Source organism: Narcine bancroftii, chromosome 2, assembly GCF_036971445.1.
Source record: "Narcine bancroftii isolate sNarBan1 chromosome 2, sNarBan1.hap1, whole genome shotgun sequence".
NCBI lineage: Eukaryota > Metazoa > Chordata > Chondrichthyes > Torpediniformes > Narcinidae > Narcine > Narcine bancroftii.
The window spans coordinates 9,456,930-9,472,340 of NC_091470.1; the positions used below are offsets into that span (position 1 = coordinate 9,456,930).

The window sequence follows — 15,411 nt, forward strand, 5'->3', positions numbered from 1 at the left end:
TGTACCTTTTCCCGATGGTAGCAGAGTGAAGAGGGCATGGCCTGAATGATAGAGGCTGCTTTTTTAAGACATCGCCTCATGTAGATGTCCTCGATGGTGTCTGTGATGTCGCAGGCCTCTGGAGTTTATTCTTGTCCTGAGAGTTGGTGCGTCTGTACCAGGCAGCGATGCAACCAGCCAGAAGTACACCAATAGAAGTTCATGCGAGTTTTCGGTGACATACCGAGTCTCCTCAGACACCTCACAAAGTAGAGCCGCTGGTGAGCCTTCTTTGTGATTGAATCAATGTGGAGGCTCCGGGACAGATCCTCGGAGATGTCGACACCCAGGAATTTGAAGTTCTTGACCCTCTCCACTTCTGAGCCCTTGATGAGGACTGGGTCGTGTTCCCCTGACTTTCTCCTGAAGTCCACAATCATCTCCTTGGTTTTCCTGACGTTGAGCGCAAGGTTATTGTCGTTACACCATCCAATGAGCTGATCTCTCGCCCTCCTGGACGCTTCCTCCTGGCTGTTTGTGATTTTGCCGACAACTGTGGTGTCATCGACAAACTTGTAGATGGCATTGGAATTGTGTCTGGCCACACAGTCATGGGTGTATAATGAGTCGAGCAGTGGGCTACACAGGCATTCTTGGGGTGCGCCTGTGTTGATAATCAGTGAGGAGGAGACGTTGTTTCCAGTTCATACTGACTGTGATGAGAAAGTCAAGGATCCAGTTGCAGAGTGGGGTACAGAGGCCCAGAGTTTCTAGCTTCTTGACCAGCACTGAGGGAATAATGGGATTAAAGGCTGCGCTGTAGTTGATGAAGAGCAGCTGCATTTATGAATTGCTGTTTTCAAGGTGATCTAGAGCTGAGCGAAGATCAAGCGATATTGCATCTGCTCTGGAGCGATTGTGACATAGGTGATGTGTTAACTCTGGTCATGACCAGCCTCTCAAAGCATTTCATCACAGTAGAAGTTAGTGCTACTGGGCAGTAGTCGTTAAGGCAGCTCACACCACTCTTCTTAGGTACTGGGGATGATTGATGTCCTTTTGAAGAAGATGGGAACCTCTGATTGCAGCAATAAAAGGTTGAAAATGTCTGTGAACACTTCAGCTAGTTGGTTGGTGCAGATTTTCAGTACTCTGCCAAGTACGCTGTCAGGGCCTGACGCCTTGTGAGGATTCACCCTCTTGAATGAGGTTCTGACATCACACTCAGAGGCAGATATCACAGGGGGCTTAGTTTTATCAGGGATTCTAGTAGGCACTGTTTTGTTCTTCTCAAAGTGGACATGTCCAGCTTATTGGATAATGAAGCATCACAGCCATCTATAGTGTTCCCCCTCGCTTTGTAGGCTCTAATGGCTTGCATTCCCTGCCACAGCTGGCTTGTATCTGTCTCTGTCTCTAGCTTCTTCTGGAAATGCCACTTTGCTTCAGAAGTGGCCTTCCTCAGGTCATACCTGGCTTCTGGTAAAGATCCTGATCCCTGGCCTTAAACACGCTTGTTCTCAGAAGGAGAACAAACCAAGAAGGACAAACCAACAAAGGACATACACAGTAAGTGGTAGGGCACTGAGGAGTGCAGTTGAACAGAGGGATCTGGGAATACCAATACATTATTCCCTGAAAGTAGCATCACAGTTGTAAAGAGAGCTTTTGGCATGTTGGCCTTCATAAATCAAAGTACTGAATATAGAAGCAGGAATGTTATGGGAAAGTTGTATAAGACATTGGTGAGGCCAAATTTGGAGTACTGTGTGCAGTTTTGGTCACCTAACTACAGGAAAAGTATCAATAAGATAAGAAAAAGTGCAGAGATTTACTAGGATGTTGCTCAGACTTCAGGAACTGAGTTACAGGAAAAGGTTAAATAGGTGAGGAATTTATTCCCTGGAGCATAGAAGAATGAGGGCAGATTTGATCGAGGTATTTAAAATTATGAGGGGGAGAGACAGAGTAAATGTAGGTGGGCTTTTTCCACTGAGGGTGGGTGAGATAGAAACCAGAGGACATGGATTAAGGGTGAAAGGGGAAAAGTTTAGGGGGAACTTCGTCACACAGACAGTTGTGGGAGTGTGGAATGAGCTACCAGCTGAAGTGGTGAATGCTGGCTCAAATTTAACATTGAAGAAGGATTTGGACAGGTACGTGGATGGGAGAGGTTTGGAGAGCTATGGACTGGGTGCCAGTCAGTGGGACAAGGCAGAAAATGTTTGGCACAGACGAGAATGGCCAAAGGGCCTGTTTATCTGCAGTATTGTTCTATGATTCTAAAGTTACTGTTAAATTATCATGAGAGGGGGAAGAGCTCATACTCCCTTCTTGATCATTGGTCCCAAAGTAAAATGGTAGATGGCTTCAGCTTCTTAGGAATAAATATCTTGAATGACCTGACCTGGGACAAGCACCTCGGCCAACAAAGCTCAATAATGCTCTGGAGTTTGTGGAGGTTTGAGCATGACAACAGAAACCCTGGCAAATTTCTACAGATATATGGTGGAAAGTGTGCTAACTGGCTGCTTCACGGTCTGGTATTGGGACACCAATACCCCCGAGCGTAAAGCCCTCCAAAAGGTCATAGACACCGCCCCAGTACATCACAGGAAAGAGCTCCCCACCATCGAGAACATCTACAGGGAATGCTGGCATCGGAGAGCAGCAGCAATCATCAAGGATCCACACCGCCCAGCACACACTCTGTTTTTGCTGTTCCCATCAGGAAAGAGGTGTCGGTGCCATAAGACTCACACCACCAGGTTCAGGAATAGCTGCTACTCCTCAACAATAATCTCAATCAGGGACTCATTTAAGGACTCTTACTTATGCACTTTATTGATTTCTTTTTCTCTCTGTACTGCACAGTCAGTTTGTTTACATTTCTTTATTTGTTTACAATGTATAAATATCTTCATGAGTCTAGTTTTTTGCACCACCAATAAATGGTAATTCTGCCTGGATGCAGGGAAAAGTATCTCAGGGTTGCATGTGATGTCATAGAACCATAGAACATTTCAGCAAAGAAAACAGCCCGTTCAGTCCTTCTTTTCCATGCCGAAACATTATTTCTCTAATCCCATTAATCTGCATCCAGTCCATAACCCTCCAGACCTCTCCCATCCATGTTTCTATTCCAATTTATTCTTAAAATTGAAGATTGAGCCTGCATTTACCATGTCAGATGGCAGCTCGTTCCACATTTCCATCACTCTATCGAGTGAAGAGGTTTCCCCAATGTTCTCCCTGAACCTTTCCCCTTTCACCCTAAAGCTACGTCCTCTTTTATTTATCTCTCCTAATCTAAGTGGAAAGATTTACTCTGTCTATACCCCTCATAATTTTGTAAATCTCCATTAAATCTCCCCTTATTTTTTTTCCAATATTTTATTTTAGATTTTCAAAGACTCACACAAATCTAAACAACACAAATTCTCTCAACAATGATATATAAAATTCAAAACATTCAGAACCTATTTTTTCCACCCTGCTTCTCTTCCCCCGCCCCATACCCTAATACCACAAGAAAAACATTATTCTTTGGCTTGGCTTCATGGACGAAGATTTATGGAGGGGTAATGTTCACGTCAGCTGCAGGCTCGTTTGTGGCTGACAAGTCCGATGCGGGAGAGGCAGACACGGTTGCAGCGGTTGCAAGGTAAAATTGGTTGGTTGGGGTTGGGTGTTGGGTTTTTCCTCCTCTGTCTTTTGTCAGTGAGGTGGGCTCTGCGGTCTTCTTCAAAGGAGGTTGCTGCCCGCCGAACTGTGAGGCGCCAAGATGCACGGTTGGAGGCGATATCAGCCCACTGGCGGTGGTCAATGTGGCAGGCACCAAGAGATTTCTTTAGGCAGTCCTTGTACCTCTTCTTTGGTGCACCTCTGTCACGGTGGCCAGTGGAGAGCTCGCCATAGAACACGATCTTGGGAAGGCGATGGTCCTCTATTCTGGAGACGTGACCTACCCAGCGCAGTTGGATCTTCAGCAGCGTAGATTCGATGCTGTCGGCCTCTGCCATCTCGAGTATTTCGATGTTAGGGATGAAGTTGCTCCAATGAATGTTGAGGATAGAGCGGAGACAACGCTGGTGGAAGCGTTCTAGGAGCCGTAGGTGATGCCAGTAGAGGACCCATGATTCGGAGCCGAACAGGAGTGTGGGTATGACAACGGCTCTGTATACGCTAATCTTTGTGAGGTTTTTCAGTTGGTTGTTTTTCCAGACTCTTTTGTGTAGTCTTCCAAAGGCGCTATTTGCCTTGGCGAGTCTGTTGTCTATCTTGTTGTCGATCCTTGCATCCGATGAAATGATGCAGCCGAGATAGGTAAACTGGTTGACCGTTTTGAGTTTTGTGTGCCTGATGGAGATGTGGGGGAGCTGGTAGTCATGGTGGGGAGCTGGCTGATGGAGGACCTCAATTTTCTTCAGGCTGACTTCCAGGCCAAACACTTTGGCAGTTTCCGCAAAACACGACATCAAGCGCTGAAGAGCTGGCTCTGAATGGGCAACTAAAGCGGCATCGTCTGCAAAGAGTAGTTCACCGACAAGTTGCTCTTGTGTCTTGGTGTGAGCTTGCAGGTGCCTCAGATTGAAGAGACTGCCAACCGTGCGGTATCGGATTATACAAATTAAACAAACACAAAAAAGATCAATTATCAGTAAAGTCACAGACCCGTAAACGAACTTAAGAAAAACGCTAAGTAGTCTGAAATAAAAAAGATAAGGGGAACAAAATACAAGAGCATGTCATCCGTGCCACAACCCATTTAATTTCTCTCAATCATTCCACTACTGGCTCAGAATATTGCCTTTCTTTTAATCAGACGGGGTATAATTATATCTGTGTACCAATGTATTGTAGATAGGGTTGCGATACCCTAATGAATGTGTCATATTTCCTCCTTAAATTGTATGTGATTTTCTCTCTTTTTTTTTTTAAATTGTATGTGATTTTCTCCATGGGAATACTTCTCTGCATTCCCGTAATCCATCGTGTAATATTTAGTTGGGAGTCAGACTTTCACATGACCCCTATATGTTTCCTGGCTATTGCCAAGACGACCTTCACAAAATGAATTTGGTACTTGGAGAGTTTAAAACACACATCCATAATGTTTCCCAGAAGGTACAATTCTGGATCCTGTGGAAAATCCACCTTTATACATTTTTTCAGAATGCCCCATAGGTTCTCCCAGAAGGATTTCACCTTTGAACACTGCGGGTTGAATGGATAAAGGTTCCAAACTCCACACCACACCTAAAGCATATTTGCAAAATTTCTGGTTTGGATTTATGTAATTTTTGTGGTGTGAGGTACACTTGATGCAAGAAATTATATTGCACCAACCTGTACCTGGCATTAATGACTGCTGTCATGTTGTCCTGACACAGGTCTGATCAACACTGCTCGTGGATTGTTGTATCCAAGTTTATCTCTCACCTTTCCCTTGACTTGTGCAAGCCTGGCTCGGGCCTTCACTTTGGAATAGGAGATACATCATAGATATAAACTTATGCATATTCCCCTTTTAAATTAGAATCTCCATGTCACTACACATGGGCAGGGCCATAGATGGTCCCAAATTATCCCTTAAGAAAGATCTTGGCTGAAGATAGCAGAAGAAAGTTTTATTCAACAAATCATACTTATTCCTCAGCTGTTTGAATGACACGAGCCACCCCTGTTCATAACAATCCTCGATACACTAGGTGTCTAGGATCTTATTAACCAGAGTCATAGTTATTAATTTGTTCTGGGACAAGGGTGTTTTAGGAGATAACCCCACCTTTAGCCTGATATAATGATTTATTTTTTGCCATGTCTGAATTATGTGTTTTATTATGTGGGTTATCCATTTCCCTCGATATCAATTTATATATCAACTCTCCTGCTATCTTTTCTCCTACCGTGTGTAATCCAATTTGTACGCAGGAGAGGGCACCACCTCCCGCATAGAGAGAAGAGATAAACCTCAATTGGGCTGTCCAATAGTATTTTTTGAAGTCTGGCAATTTCAGACCTCCCAGTTCGTAACCCTGTCAATTTATCCATGGAGACCCTAGCCACCTTACCTTTCCACAAGAACTTCCTGACACATCCACTGTGCATCTTAGAGGAGCTCTGGGGCAATGAAATGGGCAGGACTGAAGTAGATATTGTAGTTTTGGCATTACTTTCATTTAAATACAGTTAACCCTGCCTACCAAAGTTATGGGCTGGATTCTCCATCTACTAAGGTCTTCCTCAATCTTCTAGAGCAAAGGGAAATAATTGAGTTTGGATAAATTATGTAAATCCATATCTACTTTTATCCCCAAATATTCAATGCCCTCTTGCAGCCACTTAAATTAGGTCCTTTGTAGATTTTATCTGTAATTCCCCCTTTGTCAAAAGCATGATTTCGCTCTTGTCCAGATTTACCTTGTATCCTGAGATCTTACAGTGTGGACCTCAGCAAATGAACCCCCCCCCCCCCCCCCCAAGTCCATCAAATATACTAGAACATCAAGAGCAAATAAATTGAATTTATACTCTTCCTGGTACACTCTGAACCCCTTTACATCTGGATCCTGCCGAAGGGCTTCTGCCTGTAGTTCAATAACCAATATAAACAACATTGGGAACAGTGGGCAACCCTGCCTACTGGACCTGCCCAGCAGGAACACTGGAGATCTTTGACCATTCATTATAATTTTAGCTTGAGGCTTATGATATAGCGTCGCTACCCAATTTATGAATGGTTTCCCCTCTCTAATACTTTAAATAAGAAGTCCCTTTCCAGTCTTTCAAAGGTCTTCTCCGTGCCCGGGTCCATCCGTGACTGTGTCAGATGCACTATATTAAGTAATCTGCATATGTTATCTGCTGAATTTCTCTTTTTTACAAACCCGGTTTGGTCTGGATTTATTAATCTCGGTAAATATTGAGCCAACCTGTTGACCAAATGCCTTTGCTATAATTTTATAATCGACATTCAATAATGAAATTGGCCTATAGGAGGCAGAATTCAATGATTGCTGTTGAGAAAGTCTTTGGGTGGGATGCTTCTCTGCCATCTGGTTCACAACCCCCATAATAAGGGGAATTAAAATATCCTTAAATTTTAAAAAATTCATCGGGGAACCCATCTCCCCTGGTTATTTGTTAACCTGCAATAAGCCCAGGGATTTTTCAATCTCCTCTTTAGAGAAGAGGCGTTCAACCCCTCTTGTTCTCCTTGATCCAAATTTGGTAGTTCCACTGTAGAGAAAAAATAATCTATTTTTCTGGGGTCTCCCACTGATTCTGATTTATACTGCTCTGTATAGATATAGAACACACATGTCAAACTCTGGCCCGCTGTCCGCAAGCCCCCTCATCATGTGTGCCTGACAGCGCTCTTGCAGCCTCAATTGTGGTTCTCCCTCAGCCTCCCCATGAATCCAGGTAAGCTCTCCTCCAGCTGGGCAGTCTGATGCTCTATTCTTACCACTGTCACTGCTGTCAGCCTCTGGGTAGGCCCAAGGTCAGCCTCTCTATCCTGGCCATGAGGTGAGCCTTCTATTTCCTGATTTTTCTTTTCTTTCTAAATTTGTTGTTTTTGGCGTTTTGCCCATTCTTCTTTCCCTTTTTCTTGTATTTTCAATGTCATCTTCCTTTCTAGGAATTTTTTTTATTGGAGAATCTTCCTTTTTCTTTCTTCTACTTTCTATTACTTGGGGAATTCTAAATTCCTCTTACTGCCCTTCTGCTGCATTGTTGCTCTCATCTTCCCTCATTCTTCTCTGCTCCAAGGAATTAAGTCCTAACCTGTTAAATCTTTCCCTGTAACTCAACTTCTGAAGACCTGGCAACATCTTAGTTGCACTTATAGGGGTGTATTATAGACCACCTAATGGGGAATGAGAAGTAGAGGAGCAAATTTGTAGGGAGATAGCAGATATTTGTAATAAGGACAGGGTTGTCATGATAGAGGAATTAGGGGATATGGGGAGAAGGCAGATAGGTGGAGTTAGGTCATAAATTAGATCAGCCAAGATCTTATTGAATGGCGGAGCAGGCGCGATGGGCCATTTTTGGCCTACTCCTGTTCCTACTTCCTATGTTGTGATTGTGAGAGATTTTAATTTTAAATATAGATTGGAAAATCCATTCTGGATGCTTTGGAGTTTGTAAAATGTGTGCAGGATAGTTTTTTTTTTACAGCAATACGAAGAATTACCAACTAGAGAAGGGGCAGTGTTGGATCTATTGTTGGGGAATGAGATAGGCCAGGTGATAGAGGTATGTGTTGGGGAGCATTTTGGGTCCAGTGATCATAGTGCCATTACCTTCAGTGTAATTATGGAATGGGATAGGTCAGGGCATAGGGTTGAGGTTTTCGAGTGGGGAAAAACTAGATTTAAGGAGATACAAATGGATTTACGAGGAGTGGATTGGGACAATTTGTTTTATGGGGAGGTTGTAGTGGAAAAATGGAGGTCGTTTAAAGATGAGCTTTTGAGGGTACAAAATCATTATGTTCCTGTTAAGTTAAAAGGCAGGGTCAAAAGTTTGAGAGAGCTATAGTTTTCAAGCAATATTGGAAACTTGATTCAAAAAAAGAGGAAGACCTACAATAAATATAAGAAACAAGGAAAAAAGATGTTCAGAAAATACAATGAATATAAAAAGAATCAAGAAAAAAATTAGAAAAGATAAAAGAAGGTATGAGGTAGCAAAAGGAAGCAGGGTGAAAATAAATCCAAAAGGTTTCTACAAATATGTTAATATCAAAAGGAAAGTGAGGGATAAAATTGGTCCCTTAGAGGATCAGAGCGGACAACTATGTGTGGAGCCAAAAGAGATGAGGGAGATCTTGAACAAGTTCTTTTCTTCAGTATTCACTAAGGAGAAGGATATTGAGCAGTGCAGGGGAAAAGGAAGCAAAGAGGGTAATTATGGAGACTGTAGTGATTAAGGAAGAGGAAGTACTGGAGCTTTTAAAACATATTAAGGTGGATAAGTCTCCAGGTTCCAGTGGGATTTTCCCCAGGATCTTGAGAGAAGTTAATGAGGAAATAGCAAGAGGCTCTGACAGTGGTTTTTCAAATGTCATTAGAGACAGGTATAGTGCCGGAGGATTGGCGTATTGCACGTGGCTCCTTTGTTTAAAAAGGGTTCAAGGAGCAAGCCTAGCAATTATAGGCCTGTAAGTTTGACGTCTGTGGTAGGTAAATTAATGGAAAGCATTCTTAGAGATAGTATATATATATATATATATATATATAAGTATCTAGAAGGACAAGGTCTGATCAGGAACACTCAACATGGATTTGTGGATGGAAGGTTGTGTTTGACCAATCTTGTTGAATTTTTTGATGAGATGACTACAAATGTTGATGAGGGTAGAGCAGTGGATGTTGTCTATATGGACTTAAGTAAGGCCTTTGATAAGGTTCTGCATGGAATGTTAGTTAGGAAGATTCAGTCAGTAGATATTAATTTTGAGATAGTCAAATGGATTCAACAGTGGCTGGAAGGGAGATGCCAGGGAGTTGTAGTGGATAACTGTTTGTCAGACTGGAGGCCGGTGACAAGCGGTGTCCCTCAGGGATGTGTATTGGGTCCATTGCTGTCGGTCATTATACATTAATGATCTGGATGATGAGGTGGTCAATTGGATTAGTAAATATGCAGATGTTACTAAAATAGGTGGAACTGTGGATCATGAAGAAGGTTTACAAAGATTGCAGTGGGATTTGGATGCTTATAAAAGTGGGCTGAAAGATGGCAGATGGAGTTTAATGCTGAGAAGTGTGAAGTTCTTCATTTTGGAAGGAATAATCAGAACACAACGTACATAGTAAATGGGAGGGGATTGAGGAATGGAGTGGAGCAGAAAGATCTAGGAATAACGGTCCATCGTTCCCTGAAGGTAGAATCTCATGCAGACAGGGTGGTGAAGAAGGCTTTTAGTATGTTGGCCTTTATAAATCAATGCATCCAGTACAGGAGTTGGGAAGTGATGTTGAGATGTTCAAGGCACCAGTGAGGTCAAATTTGGAATACTGTGTGCAGTTCTGGTCACTGAATTCTAGGAAGGATACAACCAAGGTAGAGAGAGTGCAGAGAAGATTTATGAAAATGTTACCTGGATTTCAGAATCTAGATTACAAAGAAAGATTGAGCTGATTAGGTCTTTATTCTTTGGAGCAGAGAAAGTTGAGAGGGGATTTGATAGAGGTATTTAAGATTATGAGGGGGATAGATAGAATTGATGTGGATAGGCTTTTCCCTTGAGGGTAGGAGAGATTGAAATAAGAGGTCATGAGTTAAGAGTTAAGGGGCAAAAGTTTAGGAGTAACATGAGGGGGAACTTCTTTACTCAGAGAGTGATGGCTGTGTGGAATGAGCTTATGGGAGATGTAGTGGGGGTAGGGTTCATTTTATGATTTAAGAAAAATTTGGATAAGTATATGGATGAGAGGAGAATGGAGGCAGGGTGCAAGTAGGTGGGACTAGAGGAGAGTATTTAGTTTGGTACAGACTAGAAGGGCCAAAATGGCTTGTTTCCTTGCTGTAATTGTTATATAGTTATTAGTCCCAGCAGAGCATGAAAAACTCATGTAGTTTGGTATGCAGAGCTTTGCCGCCAGCCTTCCAGACCTCTGGGGGGGATTCCATCCATACCTGCTGCTTTGCCATTTTTCACTTGTTCAATTACCTTATATGTCTCTTCCTGGGTAAGGACCTCATCCAGCTCTAGACTCAAGGGTTGTTGAGGGAGCTGGAGCAGGGCGGATTCTTGGACTGAGCGGTTGGCACTGAAAAGGGATTGGAAGTGTTCTGACCATCGATTGAGGATGGAGATCTTGTCGCTGAGGAGGACTTCGCCGTCTGAGCTGCGCAGAGGGCTTTGGACTTGGGGTGAGGGGCCGTACACCGCCTTTAGTCTCTCATAAAAACCCCTGAAGTCGCCAATGTTGGCGCTAAGCTGAATTCGTTTGGCGAGGATAATCCACCACTCATTTTGGATCTCCCGGAGTTTGCGCTGAAGATGGCTGCATGCGAGACGGAAGGCTCATTTTTTTCTCTGGCCAGGAAGGCTTTGCAAGGTGAGCCTGGTGGGCAGATCGCTTTTGCCAGCAGCTCCTGGATTTCCTGGTTGTTTTCGTCAAACCAGTCCTTGTTTTTCCTGGAGAAGAAGCCCAGTACCTCTTCAATGGATTGCAGTATGGCCGTTTTCAGCTGATCCCAGAGGGTTTCAGGAGAAGTGTCCATGAGGCAGTTTGCATCCTTGAGCTTTGCTTGGAGGTTTTCCTGGAAGTTTCCTCTCACTTCGTCTGACTGCAAGTTTCCAACATTGAACCTCTTTCTGGGGGCTCCACTGTTCTTGAACTTTGGCTTGAAGTGAAGGTTGAGCTTCCATCCGGCACACAGAACTCAAAACGGTCAACCAGTTTACCTACCTCGGCTGCACCATTTCATCTGATGCAAGGATCGACAACGAGATAGACAACAGACTCGCCAAGGCAAATAGCGCCTTTGGAAGACTACACAAAAGAGTCTGGAAAAACAACCACCTGAAGAAACACACAAAGATCAGTGTGTACAGAGCCGTTGTCATACCCATGCTCCTGTTCGGCTCTGAATCATGGGTCCTCTACCGGCATTACCTACGGCTCCTAGAACTCTTCCTTCAGCGCTGTCTCCGCTCCATCCTCAACATTCATTGGAATGACTTCATCACCAACATCGAAGTTCTCGAGCTGGCAGAGTCCGCAGGCATCGAATCCACGCTGCTGAAGACCCAACTGCGCTGGGTGGGTCACATCTCCAGAATGGAGGACCATCGCCTTCTCAAGATCGTGTAATATGGTGAGCTCTCCACTGGCCACCGAGACAGAGGTGCACCAAAGAAGATGTACAAGGACTGCTTAAAGAAATCTCTTGGTGCCTGCCACATTGACCACCACCAGTGGGCCGATATCACCTCCAACCATGCATCTTGGTGCCTCACAGTTCGGCGGGCAGAAACCTCCTTTGAAGAAGTTCGCAGAGCCCACCTCACTGACAAAAGACAAAGGAGGAAAAACCCAACACCCAACCCCAACCCACCAATTTTCCCTTGCAACCGCTGCAACCGTGCCTGCCTGTCCCGCATCGGACTTGTCAGTCACCAACGAGCCTGCAGCAGACGTGGACTTTTACCCCCTCCATAAATCTTCATCCGCGAAGCCAAGGCAAAGAATATGATTAAATCTTCTCTGCACTCTTTCAATCTTACTGATATCTTTCCTGCAGTCATGTGTAATCTCTGACAAGAAATCTGAATTTTGAACTTTCTTAGAAGTCGAAAGACGTTCGGTATGTCCACTCTGTCCCTCAACAACTTCCACAGGTACACCGTATGTATCACAGCATGGGACCGAAGCTTGTGAATGCATCTCAGAACACCACACAAACATTTTTCCCCTGCACAGACTCCATCAACGTCTTATGGATGAGTTGACCCAAAGGGTTTGTTTCCTTTTCTGTAAAACTCTTTCACCCCATGATAATTATAAATCTACAAAGGCCATTCTTGAGAAGATAGGATGTGTGTGCTGCTCTCAACTGTTCCCTCTTTTCCTGAACATCCAAGTCTGCAGATATTGCCAAATGTAGAGGTCCATAGCAACAGGAACAGTAATTACAAATTAAATGCATGAAATGTGATTATTTCTTGGGATTGTAGGATTATCTTCTAAAAGATATTGGATCAATGAGGGCTATAAACTAGGGTTTCAAAGAAATGAGAGGAGATGGAATAGAAATGAAGGATTTGACAGGCTGGAGGGAGGGAGACTGTTTCCCTTTGGCTGCACAATTGGGACAACAAACAATCAGAGGGTTCAGGAAATGCGTCAAGGAATTCGGGGAGTGAGATCAAGAGAAATATTTTGATTCTGAGAGTGGTGAATGTGGAATTGTACAAACAAGAAGGCCGCGGAGACCAATTTGTAGAATATTTTTAAGAAAAATGAAATTAGATTTCGAGGCATAAGGTGGGAAGAGAACTAGGAATGTGATATTGAGACAAGGGAACAGCAGAGCAAGGATTGAATATGCTCCTCTTGATCCATTCTCTTTCTGTTTCCACGAAATCACAACTGATGGAATTCAACATAAAAGCATAAGGAACAGGAGCAGGAATCAGACATCTAGCCCATCGAGCCTGCTCTGCCATTCCATAAGATCACAGCTGATCTGACCGTGGACTCAGCTCTACCTACCTGCCTTATCCCCATAACTTTTAATCCCCTACTATCTGTATCAAATATATTCAATAAGGCAGCCTCTACTTCTTCATTGGTAAAAGAATTCCACTGATTCCTTGTCTCTGTCTTAAATCTCCTCCCCCGAATGTTGAAGCTATGTCCTCTGGTTCTAATTAGCAATGAGAGTTTATTGTCATATATGTAAGTGCGATGTGCAGATGCACCAAAATTCTTACTTGCTGTAGCTACACAGGTATGTAAGAGACACCCACTACAATAATATACATTAAATCTCCACAATATGCCAAGACTGAAAAGAGATCATTTTTTTAGACATACAGCATGGTAACGGGCCCAATTGACTAACAACCCCTGGTACATTTTTGAAAGGATAGATAAATAAATATTCATAGTTGGAGTTAGTGCAAAAAATAAAAGTGAAATTTCAAATTTTTTGGTGGTCCTGGAGTAGTTTATTGTTAGGGTGAGGGTAGAGTGGGGAGGTTCAAGATGGAAAGAAACATTATTGAACAGTTGCTGGACTTCAGGCTTCAGGACTTTCTGCCTGAAGGTAGCAGTGAGAGGATACCAGGGTTAAAGGGGTCCTTTATGATTGGCTGCCTTTGTGAGGCAGCACCTCACTTGGATGTCTCCAATGTACGAGAGAGTGGTGTGGATTGTGGAGAGTCATGTGAGTTCTCAGTCGGGAACCTGGACAGAATGTGGATTGTGGAGAGTTCCAGCTGGAACCTTGTCAGATCACCTCGTCTCCCAATCAAAGGTTAGATCTGGCCCACAGCTGAGACTGATGCGCAGTTGGTCCTCGCAGATCATGTGGATGGGGCCTGCATTGAAAAAGCAGCATGTGGAGCTCTCTCTCTCTCTCTCTCTCTCTCTTTTCTGCTGCATGGAGACCTTCACTGAACTCCTGGCTGCAGGCCATGGGCATCTCCAGAGGGGTGACTATGATTGGCCCATCCCAGATCCAAAGCCGTGGATGATGCTGGAGACCAGCTACATTTGATATACTTGTTAGTTGTAATCTTCTTCAGCATGATGCTGAACCAAGCCATGAAAGACCCCAACAATGAAGACGCTGTTTACATCCGGTACCGCACGGATGGCAGTCTCTTCAATCTGAGGCGCCTGCAAGCTCACACCAAGACACAAGAGAAACTTGTCCGTGAACTACTCTTTGCAGATGATGCCGCTTTAGTTGCCCATTCAGAGCCAGCTCTTCAGCGCTTGACGTCCTGCTTTGCGGAAACTGCCAAAATGTTTGGCCTGGAAGTCAGCCTGAAGAAAACTGAGGTCCTCCATCAGCCAGCTCCCCACCATGACTACCAGCCCCCCCACATCTCCATCGGGCACACAAAACTCAAAACGGTCAACCAGTTTACCTATCTCGGCTGCACCATTTCATCAGATGCAAGGATCGACAATGAGATAGACAACAGACTCGCCAAGGCAAATAGCGCCTTTGGAAGACTACACAAAAGAGTCTGGAAAAACAACCAACTGAAAAACCTCACAAAGATAAGCGTATACAGAGCCGTTGTCATACCCACACTCCTGTTCGGCTCCGAATCATGGGTCCTCTACCGGCACCACCTACGGCTCCTAGAACGCTTCCACCAGCGTTGTCTCCGCTCCATCCTCAACATCCATTGGAGCGCTCACACCCCTAACGTCGAGGTACTCGAGATGGCAGAGGTCGACAGCATCGAGTCCACGCTGCTGAAGATCCAGCTGCGCTGGATGGGTCACGTCTCCAGAATGGAGGACCATCGCCTTCCCAAGATCGTATTATATGGCGAGCTCTCCACTGGCCACCGTGACAGAGGTGCACCAAAGAAAAGGTACAAGGACTGCCTAAAGAAATCTCTTGGTGCCTGCCACATTGATCACCGCCAGTGGGCTGATAACGCCTCAAACCGTGCATCTTGGCGCCTCACAGTTTGGCGGGCAGCAGCCTCCTTTGAAGAAGACCGCAGAGCCCACCTCACTGACAAAAGGCAAAGGAGGAAAAACCCAACACCCAACCCCAACCAACCAATTTTCCCTTGCAACCGCTGCAATCGTGTCTGCCTGTCCCGCATCGGACTGGTCAGCCACAAACGAGCCTGCAGCTGACGTGGACTTTTTACCCCCTCCATAAATCTTCGTCCGCGAAGCCAAGCCAAAGAAAGACTGTTTATTAGTGTGCTAT

General features: G+C 44.3%; 1 protein-coding gene across 1 annotated transcript in view; it reads left to right on the forward strand.

Annotated features, from left to right (window-relative positions):
• Positions 1 to 968: 968 nt before the first annotated feature.
• LOC138753171 (zinc finger and BTB domain-containing protein 25-like) overlaps positions 969 to 15,411 on the forward strand; it is a 43,621-nt gene continuing 29,178 nt past the window's right edge. Inside the window, exons 1-2 of the mRNA XM_069915790.1 lie at positions 969 to 1,076; positions 7,290 to 7,407. The gene's annotated coding sequence lies outside the window, so the exon portion shown is untranslated. The remainder of the gene's footprint in view (positions 1,077 to 7,289; positions 7,408 to 15,411) is intronic.